Source organism: Salmo salar, chromosome 01, assembly GCF_965601325.2.
Source record: "Salmo salar chromosome 01, fSalSal1, whole genome shotgun sequence".
NCBI lineage: Eukaryota > Metazoa > Chordata > Actinopteri > Salmoniformes > Salmonidae > Salmo > Salmo salar.
In genome coordinates, this window is record NC_138291.1 from 109,035,115 (window position 1) to 109,059,914 (window position 24,800).

The following is a 24,800-nucleotide window of genomic DNA, read 5'->3' on the forward strand; positions in this document are numbered from 1 at the left end:
AGATGAGGTTGGGATGCTGGTTGAGGGGGAGATGAGATGAGGTTGGGATGCTGGTTGAGGGGGAGATGAGGTTGGGGTTGGGATGCTGGTTGAGGGGGAGATGAGATGAGGTTGGGGTGCTGGTTGGGGGAGATGAGATGAGGTTGGGGTGCTGGTTGGGGGAGATGAGATGAGGTTGGGATGCTGGTTGAGGGGGAGATGAGATGAGGTTGGGATGCTGGTTGAGGGGGAGATGAGATGAGGTTGGGATGCTGGTTGAGGGGGAGATGAGATGAGGTTGGGATGCTGGTTGAGGGGGAGATGAGATGAGGTTGGGATGCTGGTTGAGGGGGAGATGAGATGAGGTTGGGATGCTGGTTGAGGGGGAGATGAAATGAGGTTGGGGTGCTGGTTGAGGGGGAGATGAGATGAGGTTGGGGTGCTGGTTGAGGGGGAGATGAGATGAGGTTGGGATGCTGGTTGAGGGGGAGATGAGATGAGGTTGGGAGAGATGAGGTTAGGGTGCTGGTTGGGGGAGATGAGATGAGGTTGGGGTGCTGGTTGGGGGAGAGATGAGATGAGGTTGGGGTGCTGGTTGAGGGGGAGATGAGGTTGGGGTGCTGGTTGAGGGGGAGATGAGATGAGGTTGGGATGCTGGTTGAGGGGGAGATGAGATGAGGTTGGGATGCTGTTGAGGGGGAGATGAGATGAGGTTGGGATGCTGGTTGAGGGGGAGATGAGATGAGGTTGGGATGCTGGTTGAGGGGAGATGAGATGAGGTTGGGATGCTGGTTGAGGGGGAGATGAAATGAGGTTGGGGTGCTGGTTGAGGGGGAGATGAGATGAGGTTGGGATGCTGGTTGAGGGGGAGATGAGATGAGGTTGGGATGCTGGTTGAGGGGGAGATGAGATGAGGTTGGGATGCTGGTTGAGGGGGAGATGAGATGAGGTTGGGATGCTGGTTGAGGGGGAGATGAAATGAGGTTGGGGTGCTGGTTGAGGGGGAGATGAGAGGAGGTTGGGATGCTGGTTGAGGGGGAGATGAGATGAGGTTGGGATGCTGGTTGAGGGGGAGATGAGGTTGGGGTTGGGATGCTGGTTGAGGGGGAGATGAGATGACGTTGGGGTGGTGGTTGGGGGAGATGAGATGAGGTTGGGGTGCTGGTTGAGGGGGAGATGAGATGAGGTTGGGGTGCTGGTTGAGGGGGAGATTAGATAAGGTTGGGATGCTGGTTGAGGGGGAGATGAGATGAGGTTGGGGTGCTGGTTGGGGGAGATGAGATGAGGTTGGGGTGCTGGTTGGGGGAGATGAGATGAGGTTGGGGTGCTGGTTGAGGGAGCGATGAGATGAGGTTGGGATGCTGGTTGAGGGGGAGATGAGGTTGGGGTGCTGGTTGGGGGAGATGAGATGAGGTTGGGGTGCTGGTTGAGGGGGAGATGAGGTTGGGGTGCTGGTTGGGGGAGATGAAATGAGGTTGGGGTGCTGGTTGGGGGAGAGATGAGATGAGGTTGGGATGCTGGTTGGGGGAGATGAGAAGAGGTTGGAGTGCTGGTTGGGGGAGATGAGATGAGGTTGGGGTGCTGGTTGAGGGGGAGATGAGATGAGGTTGGGGTGCTGGTTGGGGGAGATGAGATGAGGTTGGGGTGCTGGTTGAGGGGGAGATGAGATGAGGTTGGGGTGCTGGTTGGGGGAGATGAGATGAGGTTGGGATGCTGGTTGAGGGGGAGATGAAATGAGGTTGGGGTGCTGGTTGAGGGGGAGATGAGATGAGGTTGGGATGCTGGTTGAGGGGGAGATGAGATGAGGTTGGGATGCTGGTTGAGGGGGAGATGAGGTTGGGGTTGGGATGCTGGTTGAGGGGGAGATGAGATGAGGTTGGGGTGCTGGTTGGGGGAGATGAGATGAGGTTGGGGTGCTGGTTGGGGGAGATGAGATGAGGTTGGGATGCTGGTTGAGGGGGAGATGAGATGAGGTTGGGGTGCTGGTTGAGGGGGAGATGAGATGAGGTTGGGATGCTGGTTGAGGGGGAGATGAGATGAGGTTGGGGTGCTGGTTGGGGGAGATGAGATGAGGTTGGGGTGCTGGTTGGGGGAGATGAGATGAGGTTGGGGTGCTGGTTGAGGGAGAGATGAGATGAGGTTGGGATGCTGGTTTAGGGGGAGATGAGGTTGGGGTGCTGGTTGGGGAGATGAGATGAGTTTGGGGTGCTGGTTCAGGGGGAGATGAGGTTGGGGTGCTGGTTGGGGGAGATGAGATGAGGTTGGAGTGCTGGTTGGGGGAGATGAGATGAGGTTGGGGTGCTGGTTGAGGGGGAGATGAGATGAGGTTGGGGTGCTGGTTGGGGGAGATGAGATGAGGTTGGGATGCTGGTTGAGGGGGAGATGAGATGAGGTTGGGATGCTGGTTGAGGGGGAGATGAGATGAGGTTGGGATGCTGGTTGGGGGAGATGAGAAGAGGTTGGAGTGCTGGTTGGGGGAGATGAGATGAGGTTGGGGTGCTGGTTGAGGGGGAGATGAGATGAGGTTGGGGTGCTGGTTGGGGGAGATGAGATGAGGTTGGGATGCTGGTTGAGGGGGAGATGAGATGAGGTTGGGATGCTGGTTGAGGGGGAGATGAGATGAGGTTGGGATGCTGGTTGAGGGGGAGATGAGATGAGGTTGGGATGCTGGTTGAGGGGGAGATGAAATGAGGTTGGGGTGCTGGTTGAGGGGGAGATGAGATGAGGTTGGGATGCTGGTTGAGGGGGAGATGAGATGAGGTTGGGATGCTGGTTGAGGGGGAGATGAGGTTGGGAATGGGATGCTGGTTGAGGGGGAGATGAGATGAGGTTGGGGTGCTGGTTGGGGGAGATGAGATGAGGTTGGGGTGCTGGTTGGGGGAGATGAGATGAGGTTGGGATGCTGGTTGAGGGGGAGATGAGATGAGGTTGGGATGCTGGTTGAGGGGGAGATGAGATGAGGTTGGGATGCTGGTTGAGGGGGAGATGAGATGAGGTTGGGATGCTGGTTGAGGGGGAGATGAGATGAGGTTGGGATGCTGGTTGAGGGGGAGATGAGATGAGGTTGGGATGCTGGTTGAGGGGGAGATGAAATGAGGTTGGGGTGCTGGTTGAGGGGGAGCTGAAATGAGGTTGGGGTGCTGGTTGAGGGGGAGATGAGATGAGGTTGGGATGCTGGTTGAGGGGGAGATGAGATGAGGTTAGGATGCTGGTTGAGGGGGAGATGAGGTTGGGGTTGGGATGCTGGTTGAGGGGGAGATGAGATGAGGTTGGGGTGCTGGTTGGGGGAGATGAGATGAGGTTGGGGTGCTGGTTGGGGGAGATGAGATGAGGTTGGGATGCTGGTTGAGGGGGAGATGAGGTTGGGGTGCTGGTTGAGGGGGAGATGAGATGAGGTTGGGATGCTGGTTGAGGGGGAGATGAGATGAGGTTGGGGTGCTGGTTGGGGAGATGAGATCAGGTTGGGGTGCTGGTTGGGGGAGATGAGATGAGGTTGGGGTGCTGGTTGAGGGAGAGATGAGATGAGGTTGGGATGCTGGTTGAGGGGGAGATGAGGTTGGGGTGCTGGTTGGGGGAGATGAGATGAGGTTGGGGTGCTGGTTGGGGGAGATGAGATGAGGTTGGGGTGCTAGTTGAGGGAGAGATGAGATGAGGTGGGGATGCTGGTTGAGGGGGAGATGAGGTTGGGGTGCTGGTTGAGGGGGAGATGAGATGAGGTTGGGGTGCTGGTTGAGGGGGAGATGAGGTTAGGGTGCTGGTTGGGGGAGATGAGATGAGGTTGGGGTGCTGGTTGGGGGAGAGATGAGATGAGGTTGGGATGCTGGTTGGGGGAGATGAGAAGAGGTTGGGGTGCTGGTTGGGGGAGATGAGATGAGGTTGGGATGCTGGTTGAGGAGGAGATGAGATGAGGTTGGAATGCTGGTTGAGGGGAGATGAGATGAGGTTGGGATGCTGGTTGAGGGGGAGATGAGATGAGGTTGGGATGCTGGTTGAGGGGGAGATGAGATGAGGTTGGGATGCTGGTTGAGGGGGAGATGAAATGAGGTTGCGGTGCTGGTTGAGGGGGAGATGAGATGAGGTTGGGATGCTGGTTGAGGGGGAGATGAGATGAGGTTGGGATGCTGGTTGAGGGGGAGATGAGGTTGGGGTTGGGATGCTGGTTGAGGGGGAGATGAGATGAGGTTGGGGTGCTGGTTGGGGGAGATGAGATGAGGTTGGGGTGCTGGTTGGGGGAGATGAGATGAGGTTGGGATGCTGGTTGAGGGGGAGATGAGATGAGGTTGGGGTGCTGGTTGAGGGGGAGATGAGATGAGGTTGGGATGCTGGTTGAGGGGGAGATGAGATGTGGTTGGGGTGCTGGTTGGGGGAGATGAGATGAGGTTGGTGTGCTGGTTGGGGGAGATGAGATGAGGTTGGGGTGCTGGTTGAGGGAGAGATGAGATGAGGTTGGGATGCTGGTTGAGGGGGAGATGAGGTTGGGGTGCTGGTTGGGGGAGATGAGATGAGGTTGGGGTGCTGGTTGAGGGGGAGATGAGGTTAGGGTGCTGGTTGGGGGAGATGAGATGAGGTTGGGGTGCTGGTTGGGGGAGAGATGAGATGAGGTTGGGATGCTGGTTGGGGGAGATGAGAAGAGGTTGGGGTGCTGGTTGGGGGAGATGAGATGAGGTTGGGATGCTGGTTGAGGGGGAGATGAGATGAGGTTGGGATGCTGGTTGAGGGGGAGATGAGATGAGGTTGGGATGCTGGTTGAGGGGGAGATGAGATGAGGTTGGGATGCTGGTTGAGGGGGAGATGAGGTTGGGGTTGGGATGCTGGTTGAGGGGGAGATGAGATGAGGTTGTGGTGCTGGTTGGGGGAGATGAGATGAGGTTGGGGTGCTGGTTGGAGGAGATGAGATGAGGTTGGGATGCTGGTTGAGGGGGAGATGAGATGAGGTTGGGGTGCTGGTTGAGGGGGAGATGAGATGAGGTTGGGATGCTGGTTGAGGGGGAGATGAAATGAGGTTGGGGTGCTGGTTGAGGGGGAGATGAGATGAGGTTGGGATGCTGGTTGAGGGGGAGATGAGATGAGGTTGGGATGCTGGTTGAGGGGGAGATGAGGTTGGGGTTGGGATGCTGGTTGAGGGGGAGATGAGATGAGGTTGTGGTGCTGGTTGGGGGAGATGAGATGAGGTTGGGGTGCTGGTTGGGGGAGATGAGATGAGGTTGGGATGCTGGTTGAGGGGGAGATGAGATGAGGTTGGGGTGCTGGTTGAGGGGGAGATGAGATGAGGTTGGGATGCTGGTTGAGGGGGAGATGAAATGAGGTTGGGGTGTTGGTTGAGGGGGAGATGAGATGAGGTTGGGATGCTGGTTGAGGGGGAGATGAGATGAGGTTGGGATGCTGGTTGAGGGGAGATGAAATGAGGTTGGGGTGCTTGTTGAGGGGGAGATGAGATGAGGTTGGGATGCTGGTTGAGGGGGAGATGAGATGAGGTTGGGATGCTGGTTGAGGGGGAGATGAGATGAGGTTGGGATGCTGGTTGAGGGGGAGATGAGATGAGGTTGGGGTGCTGGTTGAGGGGGAGCTGAAATGAGGTTGGGGTGCTGGTTGAGGGGGAGATGAGATGAGGTTGGGATGCTGGTTGAGGGGGAGATGAGGTTGGGGTTGGGATGCTGGTTGAGGGGGAGATGAGATGAGGTTGGGGTGCTGGTTGGGGGAGATGAGATGAGGTTGGGGTGCTGGTTGAGGGGGAGATAAGATGAGGTTGTGGTGCTGGTTGGGGGAGATGAGATGAGGTTGGGATGCTGGTTGAGGGGGAGATGAGATGAGGTTGGGATGCTGGTTGAGGGGGAGATGAGATGAGGTTGGGATGCTGGTTGAGGGGGAGATGAGATGAGGTTGGGATGCTGTTTGAGGGGGAGATGAAATGAGGTTGGGGTGCTGGTTGAGGGGGAGATGAGATGAGGTTGGGATGCTGGTTGAGGGGGAGATGAGATGAGGTTGGGATGCTGGTTGAGGGGGAGATGAAATGAGGTTGGGGTGCTGGTTGAGTGGGAGATGAGATGAGGTTGGGATGCTGGTTGAGGGGGAGATGAGATGAGGTTGGGATGCTGGTTGAGGGGGAGATGAGATGAGGTTGGGATGCTGGTTGAGGGGGAGATGAGATGAGGTTGGGATGCTGGTTGAGGGGGAGATGAAATGAGGTTGGGGTGCTGGTTGAGGGGGAGATGAGATGAGGTTGGGATGCTGGTTGAGGGGGAGATGAGATGAGGTTGGGATGCTGGTTGAGGGGGAGATGAGGTTGGGGTTGGGATGCTGGTTGAGGGGGAGATGAGATGAGGTTGGGGTGCTGGTTGGGGGAGATGAGATGATGTTGGGGTGCTGGTTGGGGGAGATGAGATGAGGTTGGGATGCTGGTTGAGGGGGAGATGAGATGAGGTTGGGGTGCTGGTTGAGGGGGAGATGAGATGAGGTTGGGATGCTGGTTGAGGGGGAGATGAGATGAGGTTGGGATGCTGGTTGAGGGGGAGATGAGATGAGGTTGGGATGCTGGTTGAGGGGGAGATGAGATGAGGTTGGGATGCTGGTTGAGGGGGAGATGAAATGAGGTTGGGGTGTTGGTTGAGGGGGAGATGAGATGAGGTTGGGATGCTGGTTGAGGGGGAGATGAGATGAGGTTGGGATGGGATGTTGGTTGAGGGGAGATGAAATGAGGTTGGGGTGCTTGTTGAGGGGGAGATGAGATGAGGTTGGGATGCTGGTTGAGGGGGAGATGAGATGAGGTTGGGATGCTGGTTGAGGGGGAGATGAGATGAGGTTGGGATGCTGGTTGAGGGGGAGATGAGATGAGGTTGGGATGCTGGTTGAGGGGGAGCTGAAATGAGGTTGGGGTGCTGGTTGAGGGGGAGATGAGATGAGGTTGGGATGCTGGTTGAGGGGGAGATGAGGTTGGGGTTGGGATGCTGGTTGAGGGGGAGATGAGATGAGGTTGGGGTGCTGGTTGGGGGAGATGAGATGAGGTTGGGGTGCTGGTTGGGGGAGATGAGATGAGGTTGGGATGCTGGTTGAGGGGGAGATGAGATGAGGTTGGGGTGCTGGTTGAGGGGGAGATGAGATGAGGATGGGATGCTGGTTGTGGGGGAGATGAGATGAGGTTGGGGTGCTGGTTGGGGAGATGAGATGAGGTTGGGGTGCTGGTTGGGGGAGATGAGATGAGGTTGGGGTGCTGGTTGAGGGAGAGATGAGATGAGGTTGGGATGCTGGTTGAGGGGGAGATGAGGTTGGGGTGCTGGTTGGGGGAGATGAGATGAGGTTGGGGTGCTGGTTGAGGGGGAGATGAGGTTGGGGTGCTGGTTGGGGGAGATGAGATGAGGTTGGGGTGCTGGTTGGGGGAGAGATGAGATGAGGTTGGGATGCTGGTTGGGGGAGATGAGAAGAGGTTGGGGTGCTGGTTGGGGGAGATGAGATGAGGTTGGGGTGCTGGTTGAGGGGGAGATGAGATGAGGTTGGGGTGCTGGTTGGGGGAGATGAGATGAGGTTGGGATGCTGGTTGAGGGGGAGATGAGATGAGGTTGGGATGCTGGTTGAGGGGGAGATGAGATGAGGTTGGGATGCTGGTTGAGGGGGAGATGAGATGAGGTTGGGATGCTGGTTGAGGGGGAGATGAAATGAGGTTGGGGTGCTGGTTGAGGGGGAGATGAGATGAGGTTGGGATGCTGGTTGAGGGGGAGATGAGATGAGGTTGGGATGCTGGTTGAGGGGGAGATGAAATGAGGTTGGGGTGCTGGTTGAGGGGGAGATGAGATGAGGTTGGGATGCTGGTTGAGGGGGAGATGAGATGAGGTTGGGATGCTGGTTGAGGAGGAGATGAGATGAGGTTGGGATGCTGGTTGAGGGGGAGATGAGATGAGGTTGGGATGCTGGTTGAGGGGGAGATGAAATGAGGTTGGGGTGCTGGTTGAGGGGGAGATGAGATGAGGTTGGGATGCTGGTTGAGGGGGAGATGAGATGAGGTTGGGATGCTGGTTGAGGGGGAGATGAGGTTGGGGTTGGGATGCTGGTTGAGGGGGAGATGAGATGAGGTTGGGGTGCTGGTTGGGGGAGATGAGATTATGTTGGGGTGCTGGTTGGGGGAGATGAGATGAGGTTGGGATGCTGGTTGAGGGGGAGATGAGATGAGGTTGGGGTGCTGGTTGAGGGGGAGATGAGATGAGGTTGGGATGCTGGTTGAGGGGGAGATGAGATGAGGTTGGGGTGCTGGTTGGGGGAGATGAGATGAGGTTGGGGTGCTGGTTGGGGGAGATGAGATGAGGTTGGGGTGCTGGTTGAGGGAGAGATGAGATGAGGTTGGGATGCTGGTTGAGGGGGAGATGAGGTTGGGGTGCTGGTTGGGGGAGATGAGATGAGGTTGGGGTGCTGGTTGAGGGGGAGATGAGGTTGGGGTGCTGGTTGGGGGAGATGAGATGAGGTTGGGGTGCTGGTTGGGGGAGAGATGAGATGAGGTTGGGATGCTGGTTGGGGGAGATGAGAAGAGGTTGCGGTGCTGGTTGGGGGAGATGAGATGAGGTTGGGGTGCTGGTTGAGGGGGAGATGAGATGAGGTTGGGGTGCTGGTTGGGGGAGATGAGATGAGGTTGGGATGCTGGTTGAGGGGGAGATGAGATGAGGTTGGGATGCTGGTTGAGGGGGAGATGAGATGAGGTTGGGATGCTGGTTGAGGGGGAGATGAGATGAGGTTGGGATGCTGGTTGAGGGGGAGATGAAATGAGGATGGGGTGCTGGTTGAGGGGGAGATTAAATGAGGTTGGGGTGCTGGTTGAGGGGGAGATGAGATGAGGTTGGGATGCTGGTTGAGGGGGAGATGAGGTTGGGGTTGGGATGCTGGTTGAGGGGGAGATGAGATGAGGTTGGGGTGCTGGTTGGGGGAGATGAGATGAGGTTGGGGTGCTGGTTGGGGGAGATGAGATGAGGTTGGGATGCTGGTTGAGGGGGAGATGAGATGAGGTTGGGGTGCTGGTTAAGGGGGAGATGAGATGAGGTTGGGATGCTGGTTGAGGGGGAGATGAGATGAGGTTGGGGGTGCTGGTTGGGGGAGATGAGATGAGGTTGGGGTGCTGTTTGGGGGAGATGAGATGAGGTTGGGGTGCTGGTTGAGGGAGAGATGAGATGAGGTTGGGATGCTGGTTGAGGGGGAGATGAGGTTGGGGTGCTGGTTGGGGGAGATGAGATGAGGTTGGGGTGCTGGTTGAGGGGGAGATGAGGTTAGGGTGCTGGTTGGGGGAGATTAGATGAGGTTGGGGTGCTGGTTGGGGGAAAGATGAGATGAGGGTTGGGATGCTGGTTGGGGGAGATGAGAAGAGGTTGGGGTGCTGGTTGGGGGAGATGAGATGAGGTTGGGATGCTGGTTGAGGGGGAGATGAGATGAGGTTGGGATGCTGGTTGAGGGGGAGATGAGATGAGGTTGGGATGCTGGTTGAGTTGGAGATGAGATGAGGTTGGGATGCTGGTTGAGGGGGAGATGAAATGAGGTTGGGGTGCTGGTTGAGGGGGAGATGAGATGAGGTTGGGATGCTGGTTGAGGGGGAGATGAGATGAGGTTGGGATGCTGGTTGAGGGGGAGATGAGGTTGGGGTTGGGATGCTGGTTGAGGGGGAGATGAGATGAGGTTGGGGTGCTGGTTGGGGGAGATGAGATGAGGTTGGGGTGCTGGTTGGGGGAGATGAGATGAGGTTGGGATGCTGGTTGAGGGGGAGATGTGATGAGGTTGGGGTGCTGGTTGAGGGGGAGATGATTTGAGGTTGGGATGCTGGTTGAGGGGGAGATGAGATGAGGTTGGGATGCTGGTTGAGGGGGAGATGAGATGAGGTTGGGATGCTGGTTGAGGGGGAGATGAGATGAGGTTTGGATGCTGGTTGAGGGGGAGATGAGATGAGGTTGGGATGCTGGTTGAGGGGGAGATGAGATGAGGTTGGGATGCTGGTTGAGGGGGAGATGAAATGAGGTTGGGGTGCTGGTTGAGGGGGAGATGAGATGAGGTTGGGATGCTGGTTGAGGGGGAGATGAGATGAGGTTGGGATGCTGGTTGAGGGGGAGATGAAATGAGGTTGGGGTGCTGGTTGAGGGGGAGATGAGATGAGGTTGGGATGCTGGTTGAGGGGGAGATGAGATGAGGTTGGGATGCTGGTTGAGGGGAGATGAGATGAGGTTGGGATGCTGGTTGAGGGGGAGATGAGATGAGTTTGGGATGCTGGTTGAGGGGGAGATGAAATGAGGTTGGGGTGCTGGTTGAGGGGGAGATGAGATGAGGTTGGGATGCTGGTTGAGGGGGAGATGAGATGAGGTTGGGGTGCTGGTTGGGGGAGATGAGATGAGGTTTGGATGCTGGTTGAGGGGGAGATGAGATGAGGTTGGGGTGCTGGTTGAGGGGGAGATGAGATGAGGTTGGGATGCTGGTTGAGGGGGAGATGAGATGAGGTTGGGGTGCTGGTTGGGGGAGATGAGATGAGGTTGGGGTGCTGGTTGGGGGAGATGAGATGAGGTTGGGGTGCTGGTTGAGGGGGAGATGAGGTTGGGGTGCTGGTTGGGGGAGAGATGAGATGAGGTTGGGATGCTGGTTGTGGGAGATGAGAAGAGGTTGGGGTGCTGGTTGGGGAGATCAGATGAGGTTGGGGTGCTGGTTGGGGGAGATGAGATGAGGTTGGGGTGCTGGTTGAGGGGGAGATGAGATGAGGTTGGGGTGCTGGTTGGGGGGAGATGAGATACTGGTTGAGGGGGGTGGAAAAATGAGGGGGAAGGAAGGAGAGGGAGGAGGCACGTGGCCCGTTACCATAGCAACAGACTGATGTCTCCAAAGTGTCATGAATCTGGCTGTCTGCAAGAGTCACATGAATAAACTAACCCAAGAGATAGACACCCTCATAACCTGGAGTCAACAGTATGCTAGGGTCCTATTGGTCAGACAGAGATAGACACCCTCATAACCTGGAGTCAACAGTATGCTAGGGTCCTATTGGTCAGACAGAGATAGACACCCTCATAACCTGGAGTCAACAGTATGCTACGGTCCTATTGGTCAGACAGAGATAGACACCCTCATAACCTGGAGTCAACAGTATGCTAGGGTCCTATTGGTCAGACAGAGATAGACACCCTCATAACCTGGAGTCAACAGTATGCTAGGGTCCTATTGGTCAGACAGAGATAGACACCCTCATAACCTGGAGTCAACAGTATGCTAGGGTCCTATTGGTCAGACAGAGATAGACACCCTCATAACCTGGAGTCAACAGTATGCTAGGGTCCTATTGGTCAGACAGAGATAGACACCCTCATAACCTGGAGTCAACAGTATGCTAGGGTCCTATTGGTCAGACAGCGATAGACACCCGCATAACCTGGAGTCAACAGTATGCTAGGGTCCTATTGGTCAGACAGAGATAGACATCCACATAACATTTTCACGTTTTTGTCGACACTCTTATCCAGAGCGACTAGGGTTAAGTGCCTTGCTCAGGGGCACATCGACACATTTTTCACCTAGACAGCTCAGGATTCGAACCAGCAACCTTACGGTTACTGGCCCAACACTCACACTCTTAACCACTAGGCTACCTGCCACCCCTTATGGTGTGTGTGGATATACTGGTCATTATAGATACAGAGTGGACATATACACCCAGTGTTGTTTCAGTGTGTGTGTGTGTGTGTGTGTGTGTGTGTGTGTGTGTGTGTGTGTGTGTGTGTGTGTGTGTGTGTGTGTGTGTGTGTGTGTGTGTTCACGTAGTGTGTGCATGTTTGTGTGTGTGCTCGTGTGTGTATTGTAATAAGATTATGCCTGGCACAGGGAGACAGAGAGAGCGGAAGGAGAGGAGAGGAGAGGAGGAGAGGAGAGGACGGGAGGAAAGATGAGGGCGGGGTAGAGGAGAGGAGGGAGGGATGATGAGGTAAGGGGAGAGGAGAGGAGAGGAGAGGAGAGGAGAGGAGAGGAGAGGAGAGGAGAGGAGAGGAGAGGAGAGGAGAGGAGAGGAGAGGAGAGTGAGCGAGGACGTATGACAGGAGATGGAGGGAAAGAGGAAGGGAGGGAGATACATGTTGTGTCCCAAAATGCACCCTATCCCCTTTATAGGGCACTACTAAGGAACCATGGTCAAAAGTAGTGCACTATATAGGGAATAAGGTGCCATTTGGGCCAGACTTGCATGCAGCAGAGTGGAGGATGGAGGATGGAGGTTCTCAGCAGGATATGGAGCTTAGCCCGGCCTAATTGACTGGATCCAAATGAAATATGCCATCAGGAGCACTGTGACCAATGCATCTGACTTATACAGCTGACTAAAATAAAGACCGTTAACCCTGAGTAGAATGAATGCCTGTGGGTAGGTGGGTGGGTAGGTGCCACGGTGAAAATATTCCCCCGTCTCCTTCTCCGTTGTCATCGTCGGCCACAAGCTAAACAAAGATAGTGCTGTATCTGTATGTTACAGGGGTAAAGGGTTGGTTTGGTTGGTACAGTATGTTACAGGGGTAAAGGGTTGGTTTGGTTGGTATAGTATCTGTAATTTACAAGGGTAAAGGGTTGGTTTGGTTGGTACAGTATGTTACAGGGGTAAAGGGTTGGTTTGGTTGGTATAGTATCTGTATGTTACAAGGGTAAAGGGTTGGTTTGGTTGGTACAGTATGTTACAGGGGTAAAGGGTTGGTTTGGTTGGTATAGTATCTGTATGTTACAAGGGTATAAGGGTTGATTTGGTTGGTACAGTATGTTACAGGGGTAAAGGGTTGGTTTGGTTGGTACAGTATCTTTATGTTACAGGGTAAAGGGTTGGTGTGGTTGGTACAGTATGTTACAGGGATAAAGGGTTGGTTTGGTTGGTACAGTATGTTACAGGGATAAAGGGTTGGTTTGGTTGGTACAGTATGTTACAGGGGTAAATGGTTGGTTTGGTTGGTATCGTATCTGTATGTTACAGGGGTAAAGGGTTGGTTTGGTTGGTTGGTATAGTATCTGTATGTTACAAGGGTAAAGGGTTGGTTTGGTTGGTACAGTATGTTACAGGGGTAAAGGGTTGGTTTGGTTGGTATAGTATCTGTATGTTACAAGGGTATAAGGGTTGATTTGGTTGGTACAGTATGTTACAGGGGTAAAGGGTTGGTTTGGTTGGTACAGTATCTGTATGTTACAAGGGTAAAGGGTTGGTTTGGTTGGTACAGTATGTTACAGGGGTAAAGGGTTGGTTTGGTTGGTATAGTATCTGTATGTTACAAGGGTAAAGGGTTGGTTTGGTTGGTACAGTATGTTACAGGGGTAAAGGGTTGGTTTGGTTGGTATAGTACCTGTATGTTACAAGGGTAAAGGGTTGGTTTGGTTGGTACAGTATGTTACAGGGGTAAAGGGTTGGTTTGGTTGGTACAGTATCTTTATGTTACAGGGTAAAGGGTTGGTTTGGTTGGTACAGTATGTTACATGGATAAAGGGTTGGTTTGGTTGGTACAGTATGTTACAGGGATAAGGGGTTGGTTTGGTTGGTACAGTATGTTACAGGGGTAAAGGGTTGGTTTGGTTGGTACAGTATCTGTATGTTACAGGGGTAAAGGGTTGGTTTGGTTGGTACAGTATCTGTATGTTACAGGGGTAAAGGGTTGGTTTGGTTGGTTGGTATAGTATCTGTATGTTACAAGGGTAAATGGTTGGTTTGGTTGGTACAGTATGTTACAGGGGTAAAGGGTTGGTTTGGTTGGTATAGTATCTGTATGTTACAAGGGTAAAGGGTTGGTTTGGTTGGTACAGTATGTTACAGGGGTAAAGGGTTGGTTTGGTTGGTACAGTATCTTTATGTTACAGGGTAAAGGGTTGGTTTGGTTGGTACAGTATGTTACAGGGATAAAGGGTTGGTTTGGTTGGTACAGTATGTTACAGGGATAAAGGGTTGGTTTGGTTGGTACAGTATGTTACAGGGGTAAAGGGTTGGTTTGGTTGGTACAGTATCTGTATGTTACAGGGGTAAATGGTTGGTTTGGTTGGTACAGTATCTGTATGTTACAGGGGTAAAGGGTTGGTTTGGTTGGTACAGTATCTGTATGTTACAGGGATAAAGGGTTGGTTTGGTTGGTACAGTATGTTACAGGGATAAGGGGTTGGTTTGGTTGGTACAGTATGTTACAGGGGTAAAGGGTTGGTTTGGTTGGTACAGTATCTGTATGTTACAGGGGTAAAGGGTTGGTTTGGTTGGTACAGTATCTGTATGTTACAGGGGTAAAGGGTTGGTTTGGTTGGTTGGTATAGTATCTGTATGTTACAAGGGTAAATGGTTGGTTTGGTTGGTACATTATGTTACAGGGGTAAAGGGTTGGTTTGGTTGGTATAGTATCTGTATGTTACAAGGGTAAAGGGTTGGTTTGGTTGGTACAGTATGTTACAGGGGTAAGGGGTTGGTTTGGTTGGTACAGTATCTTTATGTTACAGGGTAAAGGGTTGGTTTGGTTGGTACAGTATGTTACAGGGATAAAGGGTTGGTTTGGTTGGTACAGTATGTTACAGGGATAAAGGGTTGGTTTGGTTGGTACAGTATGTTACAGGGGTAAAGGGTTGGTTTGGTTGGTACAGTATCTCTATGTTACAGGGGTAAATGGTTGGTTTGGTTGGTACAGTATCTGTATGTTACAGGGGTAAAGGGTTGGTTTGGTTGGTACAGTATCTGTATGTTACAGGGGTAAATGGTTGGTTTGGTTGGTACTGTATGTTACAGGGGTAAATGGTTGGTTTGGTGGGTACAGTATGTTACGGGGTAAATTGTTGGTTTGGTTGGTACAGTATGTTACGGGGTAAAGGGTTGGTTTGGTTGGTATCTGTATGTTACAGGGGTAAAGGGTTGGATTGGTTGGTATTTGTATGTTACAGGGGTAAAGGGTTGGTTTGGTTGGTACAGTATCTGTATGTTACAGGGGTAAAGGGTTGGTTTGGTTGGTATAGTATCTGCATGTTACAGGGTAAAGGGTTGGTTGGTACAATATCCGTATGTAATGGGGTTAAGGGTTGGTTTGGTTAGTATCTGTATGTTACAGGGATAAAGGGTTGGTTTGGTTGGTACAGTATGTTACAGGGGTAAAGGGTGTGTGTGTGTGTGTGTGTGTGTGTGTGTGTGTGTGTGTGTGTGTGTGTGTGTGTGTGTGTGTGTGTGTGTGTGTGTGTGTGTGTGTGTGTGTGCGCGTGTGTGTGTGTTTGTAAACATGTGGAGTGGCTTGCTACGGTCCATGCGGACTCTTTTTCCACCTGCTGCTAGCTTTCCCAGAAGACATTGCTGTAAACAGCCTCAATTTGAACATACACACATATGCACACACACATACATACACCATAATTGGGCCACCAGAGGAACCTTTGATGAGACGGGCAGAGCAAAGAGAGAGAGGAGTAGATGGAGAGAAGGAGGGAGGGAGAAATGGAGGAGAGGAGGGGGAGAAGGAGGAGAGGAGGTAGAGAAGGAGGAGAGGAGGGGAGAAGGAGGAAAGGAGGGTGAGGAGGAGGAGAGAAGGGGGAGAAGGATGAGAGGAGGGGAGAAGGAGGAAAGGAGGGTGAGGAGGAGAGGAGAGAAGGAGGAGAGGAGGGGAGAAGGAGGAAAGGAGGGTGAGGAGGAGAGGAGGGGAGAAGGAGGAAAGGAGGGTGAGGAGGAGAGGAGGGGAGGAGGGGGAAAGGAGGGTGAGGAGGAGAGGAGGGGAGGAGGGGGAGAAGGAGGAGAGGAGAGGGAGAAGGAGGAGAGGAGGGGAGAAGGAGGAGAGGAGGAGAGGAGGAGGGGAGAAGGAGGAGAGGAGGAGAGGAGGAGGGAGAGAAGAGGAGAGAAGGGTGAGGGAGAGAAGGGTGACAGGAAGAGAGGAAGAGGAGGGTGACAGAAATATGTAGTCTGCACAGCCGAGAGCCACCACTTTATGACTTCATCATAGGGAATGTATCCCAAATGGCAGCCTATTCCTTATATAGTGTGCACTACTTTTGAGTAGGGACATAGGGCCCATAGGGCTCTGGTTAAAAGTAGTGCACTATGTAGGGAACAAGGTGCCATTTGGGACACAATGTTACAATCCTCCTAGGTAGCTTGTCTAATTTAAATATTGTTACTTTCCTTTCTAGGTCAATTAAATGTAAGTGATGTGTTATATTATTTTATGACCAATTAAATGAATAGGTTATTATGGGGAGAAAAAACCTTATCTTATTTGATTAAGAGACCGAGGGGTTCATTAGCTATGTTGGGAGAGGGAATATACCTTAAGGCTATAGGACTAGTTATCTGCCTGAGATTGAAGAAAGGTGTGCCATCCTAACACGGCAACGTTACTTAAAACTTAAGCCAATTAGTCCTACTTAGTGAGAACGTTATGCTTTGTACCCATGACGATTACGGAGCTTCTAGCTGTGTCAGACAATACACCTGTCTTCTTAGATAACACCTAGCAACTCAAGCAGAAGATGGCCCCAGCCTTTGATAGCAGGAGAATGACTGTTTTATGAGCCTTGGGCTAGTTTCTTCCCCCTTTCCCCTCCCCTTTTCCCCTCCCCCTTTCACCTCCTCCTTTCCCCTCCCCTTTCCTCTCCCCCTTTCCCCTCCCCCTTTCACCTCCTCCTTTCTCTCCCCTTTCCCCTCCTCTTCTCCCCACCCCTTTCCTCTCCCCCTTTCACCTCCCCCTTTCCCCTCCTCCTTTCCCCTCCCCCTTTCCCCTCCTCCTTTCCCCTCCTCCTTTCCACTCCTCCTTTCCCTCCCCTTTTCTTTTCCCCCTTTCCCCTCCCCCTTTCCACTCCCCCTTTCCCCTCCTCCTTTCCCCTCCCAGTTTTCTCTCCCCCTTTCCCCTCCCCCTTTCCCTCCCCCTTTCCTCCACCTTTCCCTCCCCCTTTCCTTCAAACTGATTTTGGTTGTGTCATTTCCAGGACAATAGTTATAACAGGGGTAAAGAGGGAACTATAATTAATGATGGGTTGTATGGAATTTGGAACACCCCTCCCCTCCTGCTCCTCCCCTTGGCTTGCAGAATGTTTGGAAGTGGAATGCTTGGGTGACCCCTGTGTTCCGTAACCACTGTGCTGCCAGGCCAGGCTCGGCTGGAGACCTTTTGTCCAGGGATTCAATCCTCCAATCATTAAGCAAGGAGTTTGTTAACCTTCCGTACAGGGGTCAAGATCCCCTCTTTTCCCCTTTTACTGGTGGCTGAACTTTAACTTTTAACGAACGGGCAGATCAACTATTTCCTATGGGGGGATTTGGTCCTCAGCACTGTCTGAGTGAATGTCCCCTGTTGATGTGGCCCCGCTGGCCCTCTCAGAGGGAGAAGAGGGGGTTCAGGAGCTCAATGTATTGATTGACTTATTAAGATGAAAACTTACAGCATTAGTGGTCTGTAGATATGTTAAACCTATTAGTGGTCTGTAGATGTGTTAAACCTATTAGTGGTCTGTAGATATGTTAAACCTATTAGTGGTCTGTAGATATGTTAAACCTATTAGTGGCCTGTAGATATGTTAAACCTATTAGTGGTCTGTAGATATGTTAAACCTATTAGTGGTCTGTAGATGTGTTAAACCTATTAGTGGTGTGTAGATATGTTAAACCTTTTAGTGGTCTGTAGATATGTTAAACCTATTAGTGGTCTGTAGATGTGTTAAACCTATTAGTGGTCTGTAGATATGTTAAACCTATTAGTGGTCTGTAGATATGTTAAACCTATTAGTGGTCTGTAGATGTGTTAAACCTATTAGTGGTCTGTAGATGTGTTAAACCTATTAGTGGTCTGTAGATATGGTAAACCTATTAGTGGTCTGTAGATATGTTAAACCTATTAGTGGTCTGTAGATATGTTAAACCTATTAGTGGTCTGTAGATGTGTTAAACCTATTAGTGGTCTGTAGATATGTTAAACCTATTAGTGGTCTGTAGATATGGTAAACCTATTAGTGGTCTGTAGATATGTTAATTAAAGAAAACGACAAAGTAAGCGTTTAAAAGATGGCTCCCCCTACCGTTCCTCGAGTCCCTCCTTTGTAATGAAATGACCAGGTGAAAGATGGAGGGATGAGGAAGTGATAAATAATAAACGAGCGCCCGGTTGGTTGGTCCTCTCCTCTTTTGTTCCGAGGCCCTGTCCGTTTCCCTGCTGTCTCTCATGTAGGTTGACCTTTATTGGCACGAGTCTTGTCCTGGAGGCAGAACTGAGCCATTTCCCCTTAGATAGGCCAGCTGCAAAGTCAAGATTGGCTATATTGTCAAAATTCATGAAGACCAAAAAGTTTAAGGTTTGGGTTAGCAGTGTGGTTAAGGTTAGGATTAGGCATTAGGGTTAGCAGTGTGGTTAAGGTTAGGATAGGCATTAGGGTTAGCAGTGTGGTTAAGGGTTAGGCATTAGGCATTAGGGTTAGCAGTGTGGTTAAGCTTAGGGTTAGGTATTAGGGTTAGCAGTGTGGCTAAGGTTAGGATTAGGCATTAGGGTTAGCAGTGTGGTTAAGGTTAGGATTAGGCATTAGGGTTAGCAGTGTGGTTAGGGTTAGGGTTAGACATTAGGGCTAACAGTGTGGTTAAGGTTAGGGTTAGACATTAGGGTTAGCAGTGTGGTTAGGGTTAGACATTAGGGCTAACAGTGTGGTTAAGGTTAGGGTTAGGAATTAGGGTTAGCAGTGTGGTTAAGGTTAGACATTAGGGCTAACAGTGTGGTTAAGGTTAGGGTTAGGCATTAGGGTTAGCAGTGTGGTTAGGGTTAGGCATTAGAGTTAGCAGTGTGGTTAAGGTTAGGCATTAGGGCTAACAGTGTGGTTAAGGTTAGACATTAGGGTTAGCAGTGTGGTTAAGGTTAGGGTTAGACATTAGGGTTAGCAGTGTGGTTAAAGTTAGGGTTAGGCATTAGGCTAACAGTGTGGTTAAGGTTAGGGTTAGGCATTAGGGTTAGCAGTGTGGTTAAGGTTAGGGTTAGGCATTAGGGTTAAGGTTAGGTTTAAAATCAGATTTTATGACTTTGTGGCTGCGCCAGCCAGTGACCACTCTGCAGAGCTTCCTCCAGAACAAGATTCATGATGAAAAGCGGTAACTTGCGTCATTTGTGTCCTGGTTAGTGACCCTCTCAGTTCTTTGTGTCCTGATTAGTGGCCCTCTCAGTTCTTTCCGTCCTGGTTAGTGGCCCTCTCAGTTCTTTCCGTCCTGGTTAGTGGCCCTCTCAGTTCTTTCCGTCCTGGTTAGTGGCCCTCTCAGTTCTTTGTGTCCTGATTAGTGGCCCTCTCAGTTCTTTCCGTCCTGGTTAGTGGCCCTCTCAGTTCTTTGTGTCCTGATTAGTGGCCCTCTCAGTTCTTTCCGTCCTGGTTAGTGGCCCTCTCAGTTCTTTCCGTCCTGGTTAGTGACCCTCTCAGTTCTTTGTGTCCTGATTAGTGGCCCTCTCAGTTCTTTCCGTCCTGGTTAGTGGCCCTCTCAGTTCTTTCCGTCCTGGTTAGTGGCCCTCTCAGTTCTTTCCGTCCTGGTTAGTGACCCTCTCAGTTCTTTGTGTCCTGATTAGTGGCCCTCTCAGTTCTTTCCGTCCTGGTTAGTGGCCCTCTCAGTTCTTTGTGTCCTGGTTAGTGGCCCTCTCAATTCCTTATGTCCTGGTTAATGGCCCTCTCAGTTCTTTGTGTCCAGGTTAGTGGCCCTCTCAGTTCTTTGTGTCCAGGTTAGTGGCCCTCTCAGTTCTTTTTATGCAGGTTAGTGGCCCTCTTAGTTATTTGTGTGTGTGGCACACGCTGGACAGAGCCATGCAGTCTCAGATGTCTGCCCTGGAACGAGATGTGTGTGTGTGTGTGTCTGTGTGTGTGTGTGTCTGTGTGTTGTGTGTGTGTGTGTGTGTGTGTGTGTGTGTGTGTGTGTGTGTGTGTGTGTGTGTGTGTGTGTGTGTGTGTGTGTGTGTGTGTGTGTGTGTGTGTGTGTGTGTGCGTGTAGTGTGTGTGCGTGCGTGCGTGCGTGTGTGTGTGTGCGCGTGTTTGTAGTGTGTGTGTGCGTGTAGTGTGTGTGTGTGTGTGCGTGTCCTTTTTAATCTTAGCACAATGGTTGGGTTTCCACTGTGGCACTTTCACCCAGAGAGACACAGGCTATTCTCAAAGGCTCCTGGACATTGTTCCTGGAGCGAGAGAGAGAAGTGCAGGGAGGGAATAGAGAAGTGAAAAGGTGCATGGCGGATTATTTTACCTCATTCATCACTGACTAAGGGCTCTACTAGCCTGGCCTGGCGTAAGGTTTTTACTGTGCTCCAGATCTGGGATTGATTATTTCCCCCTCAGGATATTTGCAGACATGATGGATAGACTGACTCATAATAATAGGAGTTTTAAATGTTACTTTAAGGCTAATTCATCAATATGTGACATTATGTGAATGTTGAGGTTGGATTCGATTAGAAAGTAGACATACACTAACGTTCAAAAGTTTGTGGTCACTTAGAAATGTCCTTCTTTTTTAAAGAAAAACACCTTTTTTTTTGTCCATTAAAATAAAATATCATCAAATTGATCAGAAATACAGAAATACAGTGTTAATGATGTAAATGACTATTATAGCTGGAAACAGCAGATTTTTAATGGAATATCTACATAGGCGTACAGAGGCCCATTATCAGCAACCATCACTCCTGTGTTCCAATGGCACGTTGTGTTAGCTAATCCATGTTTATCATTTTAAAAGGCTAATTGATCATTAGAAAACCCTTTTGCAATTATGTTAGCACAGCTGAAAACTGTTGTTCTGATTAAAGAAGCAATAAAACTGGGCTTCTTTAGACTAGTTGACTATCTGGAGAATCAGCATTGGTTAGTTTCCCCTCAATGAGGGTCATTCAGAGGCTGGGTTTGACTTGGTTAGTTTCCCCTCAATGAGGGTCATTCAGAGGCTGGGTTTGACTTGGTTAATATTCCCTCAATGAGGGTCATTCAGAGGCTGGGTTTGACTTGGTTAGTTTCCCCTCAATGAGGGTCATTCAGAGGCTGGGTTTGACTTGGTTACTTTCCCCTCAATGAGGGTCATTCAGAGGCTGGGTTTGACTTGGTTAGTTTCCCCTCAATGAGGGTCATTCAGAGGCTGGGTTTGAGTTGGTTAGTTTCCCCTCAATGAGGGTCATTCAGAGGCTGGGTTTGACTTGGTTAGTTTCCCCTCAATGAGGGTCATTCAGAGGCTGGGTTTGACTTGGTTAGTTTCCCCTCAATGAGGGTCATTCAGAGGCTGGGTTTGACTTGGTTAATATTCCCTCAATGATGGTCATTCAGAGGCTGGGTTTGACTTGGTTAGTTTCCCCTCAATGAGGGTCATTCAGAGGCTGGGTTTGACTTGGTTAATATTCCCTCAATGATGGTCATTCAGAGGCTGGGTTTGACTTGGTTAGTTTCCCCTCAATGAGGGTCATTCAGAGGCTGGGTTTGACTTGGTTAGTTTCCCCTCAATGAGGGTCATTCAGAGGCTGGGTTTGAGTTGGTTAGTTTCCCCTCAATGAGGGTCATTCAGAGGCTGGGTTTGACTTGGTTAGTTTCCCCTCAATGAGGGTCATTCAGAGGCTGGGTTTGACTTGGTTAGTTTCCCCTCAATGATGGTCATTCAGAGGCTGGGTTTGACACTTTCATACAAATGTAAGAAAGCTTTATTGGCAGATGGTGACATGAACATCAACACTGAACCTGTGTATCGGCTAAAGTAGTGTGTGTGTGTGTGTGTGTGTGTGTGTGTGTGTGTGTGTGTGTGTGTGTGTGTGTGTGTGTGTGTGTGTGTGTGTGCGTGCGTGCGTGTACCCTCACACTGTTGCTACTGTGTAATTACGGAAAGTACTGGATTAGCTCACACACTAAATCCGCTGACCGTATCTCACACACACACATACACACACACACACACACACACACACTCCCCCCTCCCTTGACCTCATTGAAGGGCAGGCTAGGTGTCCTGGATTACGACATGCCCAAGTCCCAGGCCGATAGTGCATACAGGATGCGTTCCAAATTGAACCATATTCCCTATGTAGTGCACTACTTTTGACCAGCTCTAAAAGTATAGTGCACTATATAGGGAATAGGGTGCCATTTGGGTCACATTGGGGGATAGTATAATTTAAGATTCCTGCCTGTAGTGCTGCAGCCATTCTCAGAGAGGGACGTCCTCTCATTCAGTGGGATCAGCAACCAACAGGACATGGGAGCTCATTTTGGATTTTTCAGGGGGTTATTAAACAACTAATTGACCGACTTCAGTTCGATTAGTTGAATTCCATTTAGTTCTGTTTTTTTTTTGGTGAACCCAACTCACCGTTTCTCTAGAGAGAAAACAAATCGAGAACTATTTGGGATGCTGGGCTGAAGGGAGTTGTAGTTTTCATTAAGCAAGTATTCAACCTAGTTCAGCCCAGAAACATGGGTAGTTACACACAGAACACATGAGAGAGAAATGTGAACAAAACAAAGATGAGAGTGCAGCATACTTAGACAGGCTAGTCTATCTAGATAGGATGACTACAGACAGCTCTGCAGCATACTTAGGCAGGCTAGTCTATCTAGATAGGATGACTACAGACAGCTCTACAGCATACTTAGGCAGGCTAGTCTATCTAGATAGGATGACTACAGACAGCTCTGCAGCATACTTAGACAGGCTAGTCTATCTAGATAGGATGACTACAGACAGCTCTGCAGCATACTTAGACAGGCTAGCCTAGTTAGATAGGATGACTACAGACAGTACAGGGAGAACATAACGTTAGATGGCCTGGCTGACTGACTGTTACTGCCTGAGATGAGATGATGACTTCAAGGAATTAAAAAATGATAAAGTCATCATATAAAAATGAAGTCATTTACACAACCGAAATATATTAATATTTGATAGTAATTTCCTATTTTTCTATTGACGTCTACCCAATGTGGACCTGACAGAGACGATGCAATATTTTCAATGTTTTGGCAATTGAATGTTCACTGTTTTTTACTTTGGAATTTCCATTAAAAAGCTCTACAATCATTTTAATGTCATTATTTCATAATACATTTAAATATTTACCAAAAAATGTAAACCGAAATCGAAAACCGTGATAATTTTTTTTTTTTATGGGACCCGAAACTGAACCGGCCTCAAAAAGCACTAATCGCTCAGCACTAATTGCAACCAATAGGACATGGGAGCATAGATGATCGTTTTCAGAGTCATTTTAACCTTTTACTGAGCGTTATTATATGAACTTCCACACCTGCTTAGAAGCAATGAATGTGTGTATGTACTATTAGTACATATTAGTCTCTCTAGAGCCTCCTTAATGGTACAATAACCCAATGTCTCTGTGTGAAACTCCCCACATTTTGGTTCTCTGGACCGCCATACAGTCTTAGAAAAACAATGTGCTATCCAGAACCTAAAAGGGTTATTCGGCTTTTCCCAAGAGGAGAACACTTTGAAGAACCCTTTTTGGTTCCAGGTAGAAGATCCCTTGTTAATCCAATTTCTCCATGTGAAACTCCTCACTGATCCACCATTTTGTTTTTCCTTCCCACCAGGACTGCAGGGCATGCCAGGGAATTACCTGTCTGACGACGGCACTGCGGCCTGCTGGGCACCCTCACATCAAAACCAGGACCCACCACTTCAAAACCAGGAATCCCTAACATAACCAGGAGCCTGCACAGCTGCACCATGGCCCTGCCTTTGGGCCTCCCAGGCACCACATTCCTGGACATACCCCCCACCCTGCTCTGTCCCACCCAGTGATGATGATGCACAGAGGAGGACATCCCCACCACCATGGGCCCAGCCACCCTGCCTACGCCCCCCTGCCAGCCTCCAGTCCCTAGATGCCCATCGCCCATCCCAGCAGACCCCGACCCCCTACCCCCCTTCATCCTGAACCCTGGACTGCCTCGCCCAGTAGACTCGAAGGGATTCCTCTTTGAAAAAAAGCGATTGAGAGACATTGGGTGTTTTCTCTTACCCAAGACTGAAGACAACTAAAGAGGCACCTGCTATGTACTATGGACTCCTAGAAAAATAAAAAGAGACTTCTTTCAGAGAACTGTACCTTCTCCAAGTCTTGACTGGGGATGGATTTGGACCAAGGAGAAGCCAATGTCTGTATAACACAGAGGTGCCCTTAAAAATAGGATTCCAGAAGAGATGAGAATGAGGGGAAAGAAAGACAGACAGAGATTGAAAGGCAAACTATATCAACTCCTAAAGGGGAGGGAAGAGGAGAGAGGGGAGATACTGTATACTGTTGTACAATTATGCTGGACTCTCAAGGACAACTGGGAATTGAAGTATTGTAAATGCTATGGTATTGTTCTGCATAACATGTTGTTTCTAATCGTTTTTTTTTTTTAAAGGATGTGAACTTCTTGTTTTTTTTTTGTTTCTTTCCACACTATGTGTGTGCTGTGTCTATGACCTCTGACCTCCTCCCTATTAAAATCACCATGAGTTTAAAAAGATACAAATATATGTGAATAAAACCAATAATTCGATCAACCAATCTTCTTCCAGGCCTTTCTTTTGGATGGGTGAAAGATAGCCTGAGTGTCAGTCTATTTGTGCTATCATACCAACTCCCTGTCACTCACTGTCATGCACAAACAGATCTGGGACCAGCCTAGAGGTGAAAGAGTGGCTCACAGCTTGTGACAGACAGACAGACAGACAGACAGACAGACAGACAGACAGACAGACAGACAGACAGACAGACAGACAGACAGACAGACAGACAGACAGACAGACAGACAGACAGACAGACAGACAGACAGACAGACAGACAGACAGACAGACAGTATAAAACATTGGACATCTCGGTATGATTCAGGAGTTCTGAGCCGGTTCCAGAATTACA

At 50.3% G+C, this 24,800-nt stretch overlaps 1 protein-coding gene across 1 annotated transcript in view; it reads left to right on the forward strand.

Annotated features, from left to right (window-relative positions):
- The window catches only part of LOC145850174 (homeobox protein Meis1), a 187,139-nt gene extending 162,690 nt beyond the window's left edge, over nt 1-24,449 (forward strand). The window contains exon 13 of the mRNA XM_082978756.1: nt 23,482-24,449. The gene's annotated coding sequence lies outside the window, so the exon portion shown is untranslated. The remainder of the gene's footprint in view (nt 1-23,481) is intronic.
- The last annotated feature ends 351 nt before the right edge of the window (nt 24,450-24,800 follow it).